General features: G+C 40.6%; 1 long non-coding RNA gene across 1 annotated transcript; it reads right to left on the reverse strand.

Annotated features, from left to right (window-relative positions):
• Nucleotides 1-986: 986 nt before the first annotated feature.
• Nucleotides 987-12,876, reverse strand: LOC143714079 (uncharacterized). Its single transcript, XR_013195402.1, has 4 exons — nt 12,547-12,876; nt 9,290-9,428; nt 2,498-2,539; nt 987-2,327 (listed from the first exon to the last, which is right to left on the reverse strand). It is a non-coding gene; the product is annotated as an uncharacterized LOC143714079 (long non-coding RNA).
• Between the last annotated feature and the right edge of the window lie 4,306 nt (nt 12,877-17,182).

Genomic DNA, 17,182 nt, shown 5'->3' on the forward strand with positions numbered 1-17,182 from the left:
GACTAAATGAGTTGGCAAAGAGACTTGGACTGAGCCATACACATGATCCTTCGTATAGAATGCCCTCTAGTGTACTCCGTCTACGGTCTGTTAAAGGGCGCCGTAAGATATGGAACATGAGCACGAGACAAGAACTAACCTGCTGAAAATGCATGTATACGCTCGTGTCCAGCCTGGACTCTTACCCACACAAACGCGCGCGCAACATCGATAACACCCAATTACATCCACGCTAGCACACAGAAAGTCTTGAACACACAATTACACGCGCTACGGACAACCTTTTATTAACACTCAATTACACACACGCATAAATCACAAAGGAAGCGCGCACCGCACCGTGACCGCAGGAGCGCGCACGGGTCGTTAGCCTTCATGAGCTCCAAACCTAGAGAAAGACAGTGTGTGAGAGAGAAAGAGGAAGAGAGATAGAGTGAGACTCAAAATAAACGTGTCTGTGTTAGACGATTACCGGGCCGCGCTTCCTGCCCCGCCATATCACCTGCGTTCAGCAGCATTGACACGTCAGTCTACGACGGCTAACGCTTTGTGACAGCGCTTAGATTATAATATCTGGCCCGTATTACTGGGCATTAGCGCTATTACGGCACCCCGCCCTCGCTTAGCCCGCTCAGGTGGACCATTTTGGAAATGGATAAAAAGAAATGAGGAAACCGATAAAAATGCATGGCGAAGAGCGAGACAGGGGGAAAATAAGGGATACTCGTTATCACACAACTGAGAAGTATACTAAAATATCTGAAACATGCCAACAGTTTGGACCTAAATTAAGCAATTTCTGCTCTCGGGACCAGTGATTGGCAAACTCTCTCTGAAAGTGGCATTGTTTATTTCAGAGAGGCCAGCAAAGCAGTAACGCATCCTGATCCTATTAGATAGATGATTAAGCTTTAGTGGAAAGAGATCAGCAAGTTCTATTAGGAGTAAAGCCGTTTATCTAAATGAATTTATGTATTTTTTAAAAAAAAGGATGTGCGTAATTACACAGACTTGGGTGCAATCTTCTTAATATGTTCGTTTGGCTCAGAAATGATGAAGAGTATGAATCAACCCCAGAGAATTTGATTTACGGTTTGTACATTGACACGCTTGACTTGGTATTGCTTTTCAAAACCCCTAATTTATTACACAAAGAATACACTTATATCTAGGTCTTGATGTTTTAATTAGGGAAATTAATAAGTATGAATAAATTAATATTGCCTTGTCTAGGCCCAGCGACTTCAATACTGGGTCATTTCTGGACGAGGATACATTTGCGCAGTGCAATTAAAGCTTAATAAGTAAGTGATTAATTATGATTAGCACGCAGATTTGTGGTAATAGTCTCTCTGCAAGCTCACAATAAGGCTTGACGTGTTTATTCGCTCATGAGCCCATATATTCATCTCAGTCTGTGGGTGTGATCATCTGAACCCCAATCTACATATCCAAACGTGAGTGAGTGGGTTCACTTACATCTCCATTTGTGCTGGAGGCCTATTTGTTCTGCTCACTGTGGATGGTTGTTCTCTTTGTCTATTCATCAGCAGTCCATTAGTGGAGCGCCGTTTGAACGGCTTGGTGCACACAGACGTCATATGATTAAAGAAGCATTCATTTTTCCCTCTAGATGTGTTTATTTGCACTGTGGGAAGGGGTGTGAGTGTTAGATGTCTTCTTTTTCAACCCAGCAGGGTAATATAGTGTGGATCGGAGGCGTCCATCAATCGAGGAACTGTGATATCCACAATCGAAAGCTTGTGCCATGGGGCACTAGGGTTCCACGGGTGCCAGTTGTCTCCAAGGCAACCTTGACAGACTCTTGACAGGTGAAATGATGACATCATGACCATCTCCTTTGGCGAAACGTAAAGGCTACGTTTGAGGCCAAACTTCAGATGAGGTAGATGTAGCGAAACTCAAAACTGCTCTCGTTTGGTCTGATCTGGTAGAGTGGCCATTTGACCAGAACACTGGCAACACTTGAAGATGACTATAGTTACTTTTGAGACAATTCATACAAAGAGGCTAGGCATTTTTTTCCCCTTTCTCTCCCTCTCTCTTACTCACTCACAATGTTCATTGCCCAGAAAAATAATTTCTTGGTCATTTCAACCCTTTTGTGAGCGGCAATCAATTTCTCTTCTTTTCATGATGGTTTGAGAGTGTGCGCACAGAAGTTTGACCTTCTCTAAAAGATCTATCAATTCATCCATCCTGCAATCTGTCTATTTATGTTGTGATCGCTCTGCTTTTTCGTGTTCGTTGATGTGAGAGCATCCATAGGCTCATCTGGTCGTCAATCCGTCATCTTGTGTGGCATTCTGCAATTATCCAGCAACAATATAAGAAAAAAAAAGATCAGTGATGAGGAAAAGGAAAAAAGAGGCCGTTGTTTGGCCAAATGCATTGCCTACAGAAGAATGGATTGATACACTGTATATAAAAGTCACATATAGACTCCTCACAAGGATTAAGTCAAAACATATCCTACCTGAATTCCAGATTCTCTTGTACTTGAGTTCATCAGTCCAACCTGAAAAACATTAAAACAGTTTTTACACACAGACACACACAAAATAGTTTTAAAACATTTATACAGGTGCTGGTCATATTATTAGAATATCATCAAAAAGTTGATTTATTTAAGTAATTCCATTCAAAAAGTGAAATGTGGATATTATATTCATTCATTACACACATACTGATATATTTCAAATGTTTATTTCATTTAATTGTGATGATTAAAACTGACAACTAATGAAAATCCCAAGTTCAGTATCTCTATATTACTTAAGATAAGAATATTACTTAAGACCAATACAAAAAAAGGATTTTTTGAAATGTTGGCCAACTGAAAAGTATGAACATGAAAAGTACAGTGGTGTGAATAAGTTAGGCCCCCCCATGCTAAAGTTGGCTAAAAAGAGGAATAAAAAATCATCTTTTGGAAATTGATCTTAATGGCTTAATTGGAAAAATGAGGAAAAATCCAACCTTTAAGGACACCAATTTTCTTTGTGTATGAATAATGTATCATAAATAAATAAATGTTCTTCCTTAAAATACAGGGTGCATAAGTCATTGCCCCCCTATGTTAAATTCCCATAAAGGTAGGCAGATTTTTATTTTTAAAGGCCAGTTATTTCATGGATCCAGGATACTATGCATCCTGATAAAGTTCCCTTGGCCTTTGGAATTAAAATATCCCCACATCATCACATACCCTTCACCATATCTAGAGATTGGCATGGGGCACTTTCCATAAGATCATCTTTCAATGCAAATCAAACCAGCTATTAGGCTAACTGAAATAAAACCATGCCAATCTCTAGATATGGTGAAGGGTGTGTGATGATGTGGGGATATTTTAATTCCAAAGGCCAAGGGAACTTTATCAGGATGCATAGTATCCTGGATACATGAAATAACTGGCCTTTTAAAAATAAAAATCTGCCTGCCTCTATGGGAATTTTACATAGGGGGGCAATGACTTATGCATCCTGTATTTTAAGGAAGAACATTTATTTATTTATGATACATTATTCATACACAAAGAAAATTGGTGTCCTTAAAGGTTGGATTTTTCCTCATTTTTCCAATTAAGCCATTAAGATCAATTTCCAAAAGATGATTTTTTATTCCTCTTTTTAGCCAACTTTAGCATGGGGGGCCTAACTTATTCACACCACTGTATGAGCATATACAGCACTCAATACTTAGTTGGGGCTCCTTTTGCCTGAATTACTGCAGCAATGCGGCGTGGCATGGAGTCGATCAATCTGTGGCGCTTCTCATGTGATATGAGAGCCCAGGTTGCTCTGATAGTGGCCTTCAGCTCTTCTGCATTGTTGGGTCTGGCGTATCGCATCTTCCTCTTCACAATACCCCATAGATTTTCTATAGGGTTAAGGTCAGGCGAGTTTGCTGGCCAACGAAGAACAGGGATACCATGGTCCTCAAACCAGGTTCTGGTAGCTTTGGCACTGTGTGCAGGTGCCAAGTCCTGTTGGAAAATGAAATCTGCATCTCCATAAAAATGGTCAGCAGCAGGAAGCATGAAGTGCTCTAAAACTACCTTGTAGATGGCTGCGTTGACCTTGGACCTCAGAAAACACAGTGGACCAACACCAGCAGATGACATGGCACCCCAAACCATCACTGACTGTGGAAACTTTACACTGGACTTCAAGCAACGTGGACTCTGTGCCTCTCCTCTCTTCCTCCAGACTCTGGGACCTTGATTTCCAAAGGAAATGCAAAATTTACTTTATTCAGAGAACATAACTTTGGACCACTTAGCAGCAGTCCAGTCCTTTTTGTCTTTAGCCCAGGCGAGGCACTTCTGACCCTGTGTCTTGTTCAAGAGTGGCTTGACACAAGGAATGCGACAGCTGAAACCCATGTCTTGCATACGTCTGTGCGTGGTGGTTCTTGAAGCACTGACTCCAGCTGCAGTCCACTCTTTGTGAATCTCCCCCACATTTTTGAATGGGTTTTGTTTCACAATCCTCTCCAGGGTGCGGCTATCCCTATTGCTTGTAGACTTTTTTCTACCACATCTTTTCCTTCTCTTCGCCTCTCTATTAATGTGCTTGGACACAGAGCTCTGTGAACAGCCAGCCTCTTAAGCAATGACCTTTTGTGTCTTGCCCTCCTTGTGCAAGATGTCAATGGTCGTCTTTTGGACAGCTGTCAAGTCAGCAGTCATCCCCATGAATGTGTATTCTAAAGAAGTAGACTGAGAGACCATTTAAAGGCCTTTGCAGGTGTTTTGAGTTAATTAGCTGATTAGAGTGTGGCACCAGGTGTCTTCAATATTGAACCTTTTCACAATATTCAAATTTTCTGAGATACTGATTTTGATGTTTTCATTAGTTGTCAGTTATAATCATCAAAATTAAAAGGAATGAACACTTGAAATATATCAGTCTGTGTGTAATGAATGAATAAAATATGGAAATTTCACTTTTTGAATGGAATTACTGAAATAAATCAACTTTTTGATGATATTCTAATTATATGACCAGCATCTGTATATATTATATATAGCCATTTATTCATTTGATTTGTTCAGACTACTGATTCATGAAGGAATTAAGTAAATGGTTCTCTTTATGGGCCATTGAATCACTGGTTCACTTAAAATGCTGATGTCTTGGAGAAATCTACCTGCAAAGGATGGTCATACCAACAATTTTGTAAAGGATTTAGTCAAAATTTATGTGTAGTCTAATCCACAATCCAAGATGCTTGACGCAGAATTAAATATACTAGGATATTTTATTGAACACGGAGTATACACAGCAGAAAACTCTAAACACACACTATGCCTTTACATTGATGACACTGAACAAGGAACAGAAAAAAATTGAGGGTATTGGTGTACACAGGGATATTTAACAGAACAAGAACCAGGTGCGCAACTCAATCATAAACCATGAACAGGGAACACGGAAAAACCGAACTAAATAGAACATGACTGTGACAGTAGGCCCCCTCTTGTTCAACAGAGGTGGGTGAAGAGCGGGTAATACACAGGAAACTCAAGGGGCCGGCAGAGGGGATCAACATTGAGGAGAGTATGAAGAGAGAAGCCAGGGAGGAGACGAAGAGGAAGGAGCCAAGACAAAACCGATGGAGAGATCACCCAGATTGGAGCCAGGAACCCAACCGACTGAAATTGAGGCAGGAAAGGGTGAGACCGAGGCGAAGTCAAGGAGACGAAGACCCAGGGTGACACCAATGGATTGGAGGGCCAAGGCAGAACTGCAGGCTTGTGAGACCAAGGTGGAGACGAGGACTCAGCAGACCAGAGCGGAGCCGGTGGGAGTGAGGACAAAGGTGGATCGGGAGGGAAGGAGGAGCCCAGCGGAGTCGAAGGGGTGGAGAGACAAGGTGTAGCCGGAGGCCCGGAAGTCCATGGAACAACCAGGGTGATGACTGGCCAAGGTGGAGCCGGAGGGACAGGGTAGTCCGGAGGAGCCTGAGGGATGATGGAGCACTGTGGAGTGAAAGGAGCATGGAGACAATAGGTCGACAGCCAGAGGTGGAAGCCAGGGCTTGGAGGCCTGAGGTAAATCTAGAGGATTCTCACACCAAGGCAGAGCTGGAGACCGAAAAGTCCAAGGCGAATCAGAGTAATTGGGCAGGGCCACCAGGAGCCGAGGGGCTTAACTGGATGAAATCGACAGAGGAGGAGGGAGTTGGAGGCTGGGGGGATACCAGCAGCGCAGCGATGAATGAAACTTGAGATTGGGGAGGACAAACGGCGATGAAGGAGACCTGTGGTGGGCGGAAACAGCAGCAAAGCAGGAGACTTGGCAGAACCAGTAGCAATGAAGGAGACTTTGGGCTGGGCAGGAACAGCGGCAAAGAAGGAGACTTGGGGCGGGACGGAACCAATATCCCACGAAAAAGACAGGTGCCTGGTTAGACATCAAACTCTACTAAAATACCCTCAGACACAGACGTTGGTGCCAGCTCACGCATCTGGTCAGACTCCATGATTGGTTCAGGTTCCCGGATGGAAATGGATTCCGGCATTAGCTCGTGCTCTGGCTTTGTGGTGGGTGTGGGCTCTGAGTCTGCAGTGTGATCTGGTTCATAATCCATGATGGGCATGATAGTGGACTGGCTAGGCTATAGGTCCGAGGTGGGCACGGGGCTAGTCTTGTCCTCCTCCACTGAAAAAATGATGAGGGGGATGCACACTGCTCAAGCACCCACACAACAAATTCAGCACAACTCCCTCAAGGACCATTCACAGGCAGGCGAGCCTTGGACTGCTTGTTGAGGCTGGTGTGGTAAAAAACGCATAGCGAGCATATAATATGCATAGAATTGATTTAGAAATTGGGGTGAAAAGAAAAAGAATGAGTAGCAACAAACAGGGAACAATATTGTCAATAATGCAACTCCTCCTCTTAAGTTTGTTTAATTGAGTCTTGACATCTGAAGAGGTCCATCGGAAAGTTATCACCTAATTTCACAGATTTAAATGTGATGACAAAAATAGGAAAGGGAGACTTTCAGGTTACAGGAACAACAAAGTTATAAAGGTCAGATCTATCAAGTTTTTTTTCTCTGTCTCACTTTCTTCTTTCTTTCTTCAACAACACACTACAACAACAACACACTCTTCCTATCAATCCCTCCCTTTCCACTTTTCCTTCATCTTCACTACCAACCTTCTCATCTTTCACCATCCCTTCATTCTCATTGCTTGTTTCTGTCCAGCCACTTTCCCCTTCACTTATTCCCTGTCCCTCCCTGCAACACACACACACACCACACACTGTCCCTTCCAATCTCCCTCTTCCTCTTGCTCTCCCTCTCCCTCACTCACAGGATGATATTATATATTCCAGTCTGTTCTTTGCATGATTTGGGGAGTAGATGAAGCCATATCCCGCTCTCCTCCTTGGTCTCTCCCTCCCTCCCGCTTCTCGCCTTGTTGTTTAATGTTTCAATTTGGAGGAAGCAAACATTCAATCAGACAGATTAACTGTTTAATGCATGTCATCAGTCAAACTGTCTACAAGAGGGGGACCCTTTGCCTCTCCCCCCATCCAAACGCACATACACACACACACACACATATACACCCCAACACCCACAGACTGATGCTCTGACCTTCTCACTCCCAGGATTTCTGTGGCCCATGCAGACACTGTCTACTCTAATATAAATACACACACTCAGCAAGACATGCACGGCCCTTCCGCAGTTATTCTTGCATATATAAATTCAGATTAATATAGAAGAAAACTAGAGAGAAAAAAGCATGATTGAGAAGGGGGAGTCTGGTTTATGAAGGTGACATTATGTGGTAGCAAATAATTAGAAATTCATCAAATCAGTCACATTCAGGTTTACAGAGATGCAGTCTGCAATTTATGCATATCAATTGCGCATAATTTTTTATGTCAAATGTATGGACCACAACAACAACAGCTGTTACTGAATACAAACATATCTTAGCAGTCTGTCTCTCCTGCTCTCACTTACAGACTGGCACAGACACACACACAGAGAGCACAGGCCAGTGGATAGGGAAATCAAAGTGACAGGGTGGGAGAAAGAGGAGGGAGTGAGAGATTAAAGGAAATGAAAAGAGTAAAAAGGAAAGAGGGAGAGAAGGAATGAGAGGTAGAGCGTGGAGAAGGTGGAGTGGACTGTAAAACAGGCGCAGATAGAGCTGTGCGCCTTGGAAGTGACGTATAAAGGCACACATTGCAAAGGTCATTGCAAATATGTCTGTGAAATCACATATTATTATAAAACCTTGATGGGTTATCACCACTTTTTTGTATAACTCACATTTAATATCCACTGATAAAAAAATATTTTAATAATATAATAAAATAATCACATAAATCCCTCTCTCATTCTTCTTCTCATCCAGCATGTCTTTTCCCCCCACTCTCAGTGTGTCTGCTTGATGACCGCAGCTCTCAGGGTGTCTAAACCAGGTAAGTATTGACAGCTAGCTCAAGTGACTCGCAGTCCAACAGTCAATATGCACACAGAGACAGGGTCCAAAGGTCAATGACAAAAGGAGAACGAGAAGAGGCAGAGAGACACAGAGAGAAAAGACAGCATTTTGTGTTATTACTGTTATTTCGTACTAAACAGTTGCCAAAATGAATGAATTGCCTAAAATGTGAATGCTAGATTGAGGTGAGACTACGATACTAAAGAGGAAAATGGCTGTCGAGGGTCAGAGGCCAGTATTTCCTGAGTTTCTCATCACATATTTTTACAACATGGTTTGGGGGATTCTAAAACATAGTGTTATTTAGAAATATGCACCAAATTAGAGTTTTATTAGATTTATTAATTTAGATATAAGATATAAATCCACAGAATTAGTTTTTACTGGGCAAATTATATATGTATATATTAAGTTTCAAGTGTATTCAAACATACGGTACAACAATTCTTAGAGACAAGTGACCTAGATAGTGTGCTTAGAGGAGACACACACTTTGTATTGACACTGAGTGTCGGTGTGTATTGAATGAAAGGAGTAAATGAACACCCACCCCACCTTCTTTCTCACTCTGTCCATCTCTCCCACTCCCTCTCTATCGGCTATCAGTCTCTTTTCCTCTAATCATTTCCTTCCTTCTGGCCTTCTTTTCTTTCTAATGCAATTACCTTTCATTCATCTCTTCCTTCTCCCTCTCTCTCTCTCATTCTCAGTCACTTCATCCCCCTGCTTATAATCTGGCTCTCTGTTTGTATTACTTCACCCTATGGGGTATTGGTTTCCTTTACTTACTCTGAAGTGATTCTCTCTGATTCACTTCTTGTTTTGTGACAGGCACCGCTGAAATTCCGCTGTGTGTGAACGCCTTTGTCTCCCTCCAGATCCCTCTTCACACTTTACTCAACTTTTTCTCCACCTGCACCACAAGGCCCTGAAAACACAAATAAGTGAGATGCTAATTAATCTATCATACTGACATATTGAGTTATTCTATTGCATACAAATCTTTTAAAGGAACACGCCAACATTTTTGAAATAGGGGTTATTCACCGTCTCCCCTACATTTAGATAGGTGGGCAAACGCATTTTTGTCTCAGTGCATGCATTGTCTTAGTCTAGCAGCTAACTTAGCTTAGCATAATGAATTGAATCCTTTGTTGCCGGATTTGTTGAGTAAAAGTGATCCAAAACCCCCCGCCCAAAAAAACAATTACTTCTTGAGGACTGCGTATTCACAACGAGTTCAAATAGCAATGCAGATTAAGACTAGGCGATTTCCTAGGCAGATATTGACTTGGGACTATATTGGGGTGAAGCACAGGCGAAGCACTGCTACTTGGGCACAGAGATTTCAGGTGTTGTGTGATAATGCATGGGTAAGGGTTAGACAATGCATGCACTGAGACAAAAATGCGTTTGCCCACCTATCTAAATGTAGGGGAGACGGGTTGTATAACCCCTATTTCAAAAAACGGTGGCGTGTTCCTTTAAGGCGTATGTTAGAACAGATAGATAGATAGATAGATAGATAGATAGATAGATAGATAGATAGATCCCTCTTCCTGTCATTTTCAATTCAACTACCTGTTTGTGACCAATTCAGTCAAATTCACACTCGTTAATGGAGAGGGAGCCAGTTCTTCAGTTCTGAATATTGCCCAACCCTGACATATGTATTATTGGTTGCACCATATAAATAGTTGCATTTTGGTCTGCAACTGGTTTAGTTGCTCATAAAAGTTTTAAGAGACATCTAGAGGTGGTGTGTCTGCATGAAAAATGATAGATCTATCTAAATTATCTCTTCCTGTCAAACTTACACTGAATGATTGAAATGCATTCACTTTTCTTTAAACAAATACATAAAATCTTGTTTGACTTTATCATGTAGAGTCATTTAGCATTAATGCATGGAAAGATTTAGCATAAATGATTTTCACTAGCTATCAGGAAAGTTGTGTCAAATGTCCAGTCCAGATAATTACGGAGTAAATAGTGAAAAGGCATGTTAGATGAATAAGGTGGATTCTGTTTTTAAAGAGTGACAAAAAAAAGAAAAAATGTTGTGTTAAGAGTCGGAATTGCAAAAGGAAGGATCAGGGCACTTTGCCAGGAAAGAAAAAAAGGAACAGGAAAATAACATGTCTTTTCTTACCTTCTGTTCCCTCTCAAGAAAAGTGGGAGCGAGAATGAAAATAAATAAAGTGGTTCACATCAACGGTAACGACCTTACTGGCTGACAAACACCTTTCCCTCTAAAAATTTGTGAATTTAGCTTCCTGCTCCATGCACATAGCTCTGCCAGAAACAGATGGCTGCCGGAATTGTCCTCAAGCAAGTTTCTAAAAGTGTTTGCCAAGAACGTCGCTGATGAGCGGCGAGGGCATCTAGTAGAACGCAATGCATTTTCTGTTGGAAACAAAACGCAAAAAACAAAGTTGCAAGCGTGTCATTTGAGAAATATCTTAAAATTTGCAAATGTGAGTGAATGTAAGCTTGTGCTCTGCAAAGAGCATACAGGCTGTTCTGGTGACTACGTAAAAATGAGCATTTTCAACTAAAAGCCAGACTAACTAAAACGACAAAAAATAAAAATGAGATGTTTTAGTTTATGCGAAAATTGTGCGCTGTCCATGGTGCTTAAATTTTCGGGTTAGCCAGGGCCACTGAAAACCATTTGCCGACTCTGAAGTTCTTTGATCTACTCAAATAACTGACAAATTTAAATTGACATTAAATTGAAATTTTTAAATAAATGACTAATGTCAAAGGTCAATATTTGATGTGGGAGATGATGCACGGGGCAGTGTATGCCCCGGACACATCTCTCGAGTGAACAACAGAAGTATGTTGAGGCCTCATTTAGCACTCAGCTTTAAGAGCATCCATTTCAATTAGACAGTTGTAATCTCCAGCACTTCGCGGCTCTGTGCTCTGCTTGTTCTACCATGATGCCAACACTCAATACTTTGATCTGGACTCGGCAACCCTGACGATCCGGCCCTTTGGTAAAAAGCTCATCTGAGTGACCCTGCATGACCTTGACCACCTACACTGCGGCCTTGGGTTTGGATGGCCATGCCCCGGACACAGAGCTTTCCCGCGAGAGATCTCTGGATCGTTTCATCAAAAGCTGTCCAACAGCACGCGCTAACTAACGGACCTCCCACTCTTAACAGCAAGCGCGAACATCAATAGGATACAAAGATCATTTACAAACACTGCCAATCAGCATTCATTGAACAAGAACTTCATATTCAACATAGATATTAGGGAAGCATTCACATGAAATTGACATGAAGGAAGACCCATGTCGATGTGTGGACGGACAGATAAATGGATGAGTGGATTTGTCTGCATGGGTGAATAGATAATTGGATAATATAAAGTTTGCATTCTAAAAGAAAGGGAGTGCTGAGAACCGGCTACGCTTACTGTCACTCAGTCATTAATAACTGCAGGCAAATTAAGCTGCTCTTAATTGAGATACTGGGCTTGCATAATTATTTTTGCATACATTGAATACAATTTATGAGTAACAATGATTTATAGTTAGCACAAGGGAACTAAAACGCTCCTGATTTAGTGAGTACAGGTAGCCTTAAAGATAGCCTACATAGGAATAATAGAATAATGACTTGATCCCCAAGGCGGCTTGTAGGCCTACAGTCTTTTGTGTGTAGCTTTTTTTTTAGACGCTTCAGCTGGGGTTTCAAATACTTAAAAGTTAGATTAAAAGTTAACCCAAAGCGCCTCTTTTCACCTGGCGGTAAAAAGACATAGTGAACAAGTCGCTTTTGTCTGAAGAGGTAATTGCAACCGAGGCATGCGGAATTTAAGCACTTTTTGAATCATTATCGCATTATTTTTTGCATCATAAAATTTTGCATTGTCATTACTTATTACTTAGCTACATACCACAAAACATTTTATAAAAACTGTTGGGAGAGCCGATTGTACTCCTAATTGTTTGATCCCCCTGAAATCATTGTATAATTCTCACACTGCCGATACACAAAACAAAAACGAAACCACACAGAGAGACTTACCCCCTCCTCTCGTACACCTCCACCACTCTTCACTCTCTCCACTGGAGAAACGGCAAGGAACCGCGACGCGAAGGGCCGCACATAGCTGATCAATATTCGATTTAGTTGCTAATTTAGGGCCTTTCTATAGCTGTCATCCCGTGATGTATGAGTCCTAACCCGAGGTCGCCGTGGAAAAGAAGGAGGAAAAAAGAAAAAATATCAAACACCAGTCAACTTTTCACTTAACAATAGACCGACTTGAATATTATTTATGGCCGAAAGCGCCACTTTATGGGTGAATTGCTCCTATCGCTGGCTGAATGATGAAGCAGGCCTGTAAGTACAGGACATACAAGCACACACACACACACACATGGGTGAAAAATAATAAGCACAACTGTCGCACGCAGGAATGAATGAGAGCGTTTACAGGGGTCGAGGAAATATTAATTTCCAAAGACTTAACCGACTGGCCTTTGCATAGCTGTTATTTTTCTATTGCAGGCAGCAGCTTGCATCTCGAGAGAGAGAGAGAGAGAGAGAGAGAGAGAGAGAGAGAGTGTCATGTTCACTTTTAGTCGGCGCAGCCAGGTCAGGGACAAAATATGTAAGTGATTTCAAGCACTCAATGAGAAACTTTCCGTTAATAGGTTACAAAAATTATCTAAAAATTAGATCTGACAAAAACACTCAAGACATAAAATACAGCGACATTCACACAAACTGTCTCTCTCTCTCTCGCGCGCGCGCACACACAAATATCTGCTTTATTTCGCCTCTTAATGTCTTCCCGATCGATCATCGTTCTCAGGATGTTATCAATAATTTGAAAGCTTGATTAACTTCAACGTTTCCATAACAATTCTTCGCGTTCATACTCTCCAGCATTTTTAATTAACACTTGCTTAATTAGCTCGAGATGGTATTGGACTATGATGGGTATTTGTATGGGGGAGGGCGGAAATTAACATAAAACCTCTCCTGATAAATTGATATATTATCAGGAAAGCAATGTTGTAGGAATTTCTAAGCGGAACGAATCATAAACAGACATCAATCAAAAGCAAGTAGGCCAAGACAACGTATAATTCTTTAAGAACATTATTTAATTATTTCTGCACAAGGCGTTAATTTCACATGGAGAAAAAGATTAGAACTAAACAGAAAAGAGTTTGTTGACTTACTAGAGTGAAGGAATAAACTCTCAGCAAATAAAACACACACAAAACATTATTGTATAACATGAAGAAACTAATGTATTACCATAGTATTTATGCTTTTGCAAGTTTTTTCTTTTCTTTTTCTGATACACTGTGGCCTACAGTACACCCATGCAGCCAATGTGTGGGGAAACTATGACTACATGGCCACACTGTCATTGAACCTGAATTGTGATTAAGGTGATCGTCTCATGCTTCTTAATTACAATGTACATCACATTTACAAATCTCCACAAGTGCTCTAATGACTATAGACGTCCGTTCTGAGTGATTAGGATGCCTAGGCAAATCAATGCCAGCTCTGAGTTTTGAAGTTCTGTGCCTGGGTGGAATTTGTGGCTTGTTTTATCAATTAATTCTTATGTAAAGACTGGCAAAGGCTAATCCTTATGGGGTTAAGGGGCTATAAATGACCAATTCCATATGTTATACTGGAAAATAAGGACCTGCTTAAATTAAGCATCGATGTTTTAATGTCAATAACTACAAACAGTTTGTTTGTTTTTTGCATTGTCATATATGAACATTTTCAAACATTAATGTAATTTAAAAATCCGCTTCAGAATCCATCATTTAAAGTTAAATTATGTATGCCAACGCAGTTGAATGATAGAAGCACTTACTCTGTGTGTATTAATGTGATATCATGTCTCAATGTGACAAACAGAACCGATCTCCTGCTTTGCATATGACAGGCCTATAGGGGCCCAGCTGAGGCCTCCTGCATGGCTCATTTGTATAATGACTTGAATGGGGTTAATCTTTCAGTTATTTTAAGCAGTACAAAAATATTATTTCCCACTGGTCATATAATGGAATCAAAGCAGCATGTCCAACATGTTTCCCGAGTTGAATAAGCCTTATTAATAATAATGTTAATCCATTCCATTTAGTCTAATTTTGCTTTGTTTGTGCATACTTGGATTTCATTAAGCTTTATTGTAGGCATGCTATTTTTCAGACCCTTCGCTATAGGTAATTTGAATTAGTAACATAATATTATGCAAAAGTTGCAACACTGTAACATTTTTTGTTTTAACAGTAAAAGATAAAAAAAATGCTATGGAAAAAACTGTTAATTGGTTAATGATAGGCCTAGAAGTTCTCTTATACAGTGAAAAACTAATAGATATATCAGGACATTGCATGTCATTTTACAGTAAACTGTTGTTAAATAAAGTTTTTGGTTGTAAAATGAACAGTCATCTTATCCATCTTATTTTACAAAGCAGAAGTAAGCTATTTTCTGTGAATGGGCAAGACTTCCGATTCATTAAGATAACTAGAAGAATAACAAAGTGCAGTAAACACTAAACTATTTGTGCTACAAACCAGTGTGTTTATAATTATGACAGATCATCAATAAGAAATACCAGTTTGCAATATTAAACAGCACAACGAGTTATTTTCTATACAGCTTGCCAGAAATCCCTGAGTGACATTTATTTCATGACATTTAATTTAAATAATTGTTTCTCTTATTCATTTTTGTTATAAGTTACATTCGGTTTTCATGTTACATCTTATGTTGTTTACCTCAGTTTGTGGAAAAGCTAATGACAAACTTTGATTCGTCATTTGGCTTTCTCTTTAACGCCTGTGTTATTGTGGTGGTTGTCAGTATATGTTAAAGGATCAAAACAGATTTTAGTTGCAGCTTGGTTATGCTACTTCAACAGAAAACGGCTGTTGGATTTGTGATTTTACTATTTCAAAACATGTATGACTTTCTTTCTTCTGTGGAACACTTTTACAGTGATGAACGCATAGCGTTCCTTTAAAAACACTAAAAAGTTTTTTAGTGGGTCTAAAAACTGTTTTAAAAAGGATGGTCCCACAATATGACCCCAGACCACTGAAACATTTCTATGCTCATAAGAAGAGAAGTATGGAGGATGAAAAGAGCAAAGAGAAGATACCCAAGTGGGATATAGAGACAAAAAGTTTATAACAATTTACAGTGATGATTATATGGTTTGACTGACCTCTGAGTCCCGTCTTCTTCACTGACAGCCAGTCAAAGGGCAACAACAAAAAGAGCATAAAGATGGATACAACAGTGGGAGATGTGGGAAACAGAAGCAAGACAATGGAAAGCACAGAAAACTAAACTTAAAAACTGCACAAGTTGATAAAATCAGACAAAAGGAGATATATGCTGAAGGGAAATATGTAAACACTCATAACAGCTTCTAAATCAGTGGCAAACATGAGAGAGACAAGAAACCAAAGGGCTAACAGGTCCCACCAGACAAATCTGAACGCCCTCCGTGCTGCTCCCTCCCTGATTTCCTCCTAACCTCTCCTTCCCCTCATCTCCCAGTTCTCCACAAACATCGTCCCCCTAAACTAGCTGGGCTCTGGGGACTTCTGAGGGATGACGGGAGCCACGGAAAGCAGGTGAGAGAGTGAGTGCTTGCATGAGAGGGAGAAGAGGGGATAAGGAGATTGAAGCGTTTCTAATTTGAATAAACCCTTTGGCAGACTAAAACTGGCAGCCGGCTTCCCCTCTGTGCACAGGAAAAGAAAGCAAAGCAAAGAAATGGAAAGGAGGCAGGGCAGGAGGAAAGGAGAGATAGATGGGGGATATAGAGATGTCTCCACATGTATTTGGCTCTGGAGAATGAGAGTTTGGGCTGGAAGGGGTTGGAATGAGAAAGAGATGTTGGAGAACAACAGAACTAGATAAGGGATTGAGATTGGACCACAACGAAGGAAATAAAACATTAAGATGGGACTTTCTAGGAGTGAAGGGCAGGGGAGACAAAAAGTGAAACAAACTATGTGATTTTAAAAATGACCGGATCCAAGCCTTCCCCTGTTGGTCAAAAGTCTGTGTGCTCCTTCACCTCTCCTCTTTCTACCTCTCTCTTTCTCTCACACACAAGTGCTCTTGAAAATAAAGGTTCCAGTTATATACAAAGTGCTTTATACAGCCCAATGCCTGGAAACAACTTTTCTCTCCAGTTCTTTATGTGCAAGTAGCCTACTTTAAATAACCCCAAAACCAACAGGCGGATTTGTAACCTATAAATGTATAAGAACTTTACCACGAAGAAACAACTCAACCCAATACGTGAGGTTATTTGATGAACCCAACTTCAGATAACTATTGAAGAATATTTTCTATGGAATGACTCAATTGAAAGCATAGGCCTTGTTCATAAATTTTAATTGAATTTTAGGAGACTTGAGTCTTAGTCTGTATTTTTATTCTATTCTGCCTAATTGCAGAGACCATAGCAAAAAGGCCAAAAATATAACAAGCGCAAAATGTTGTAGAAACGTAGGATTTTGGACCCACGTGAATGTAAAAGGATGAGGAATAGCCTACACCGCGCATACTCGCGCAGATGATGACACGAGGCGAGAAACGCATTTCTGTTTAACTACACTAGTAGGTCTAACAAAAAAGGAGGAGATAAGGAGGGAGA

The sequence above is a fragment of the Siphateles boraxobius genome, unplaced genomic scaffold (genome assembly GCF_051911475.1).
Source record: "Siphateles boraxobius isolate OS27281-9 unplaced genomic scaffold, OSU_SipBor_1 12, whole genome shotgun sequence".
In the NCBI taxonomy this organism is placed as follows: Eukaryota; Metazoa; Chordata; class Actinopteri; order Cypriniformes; family Leuciscidae; genus Siphateles; species Siphateles boraxobius.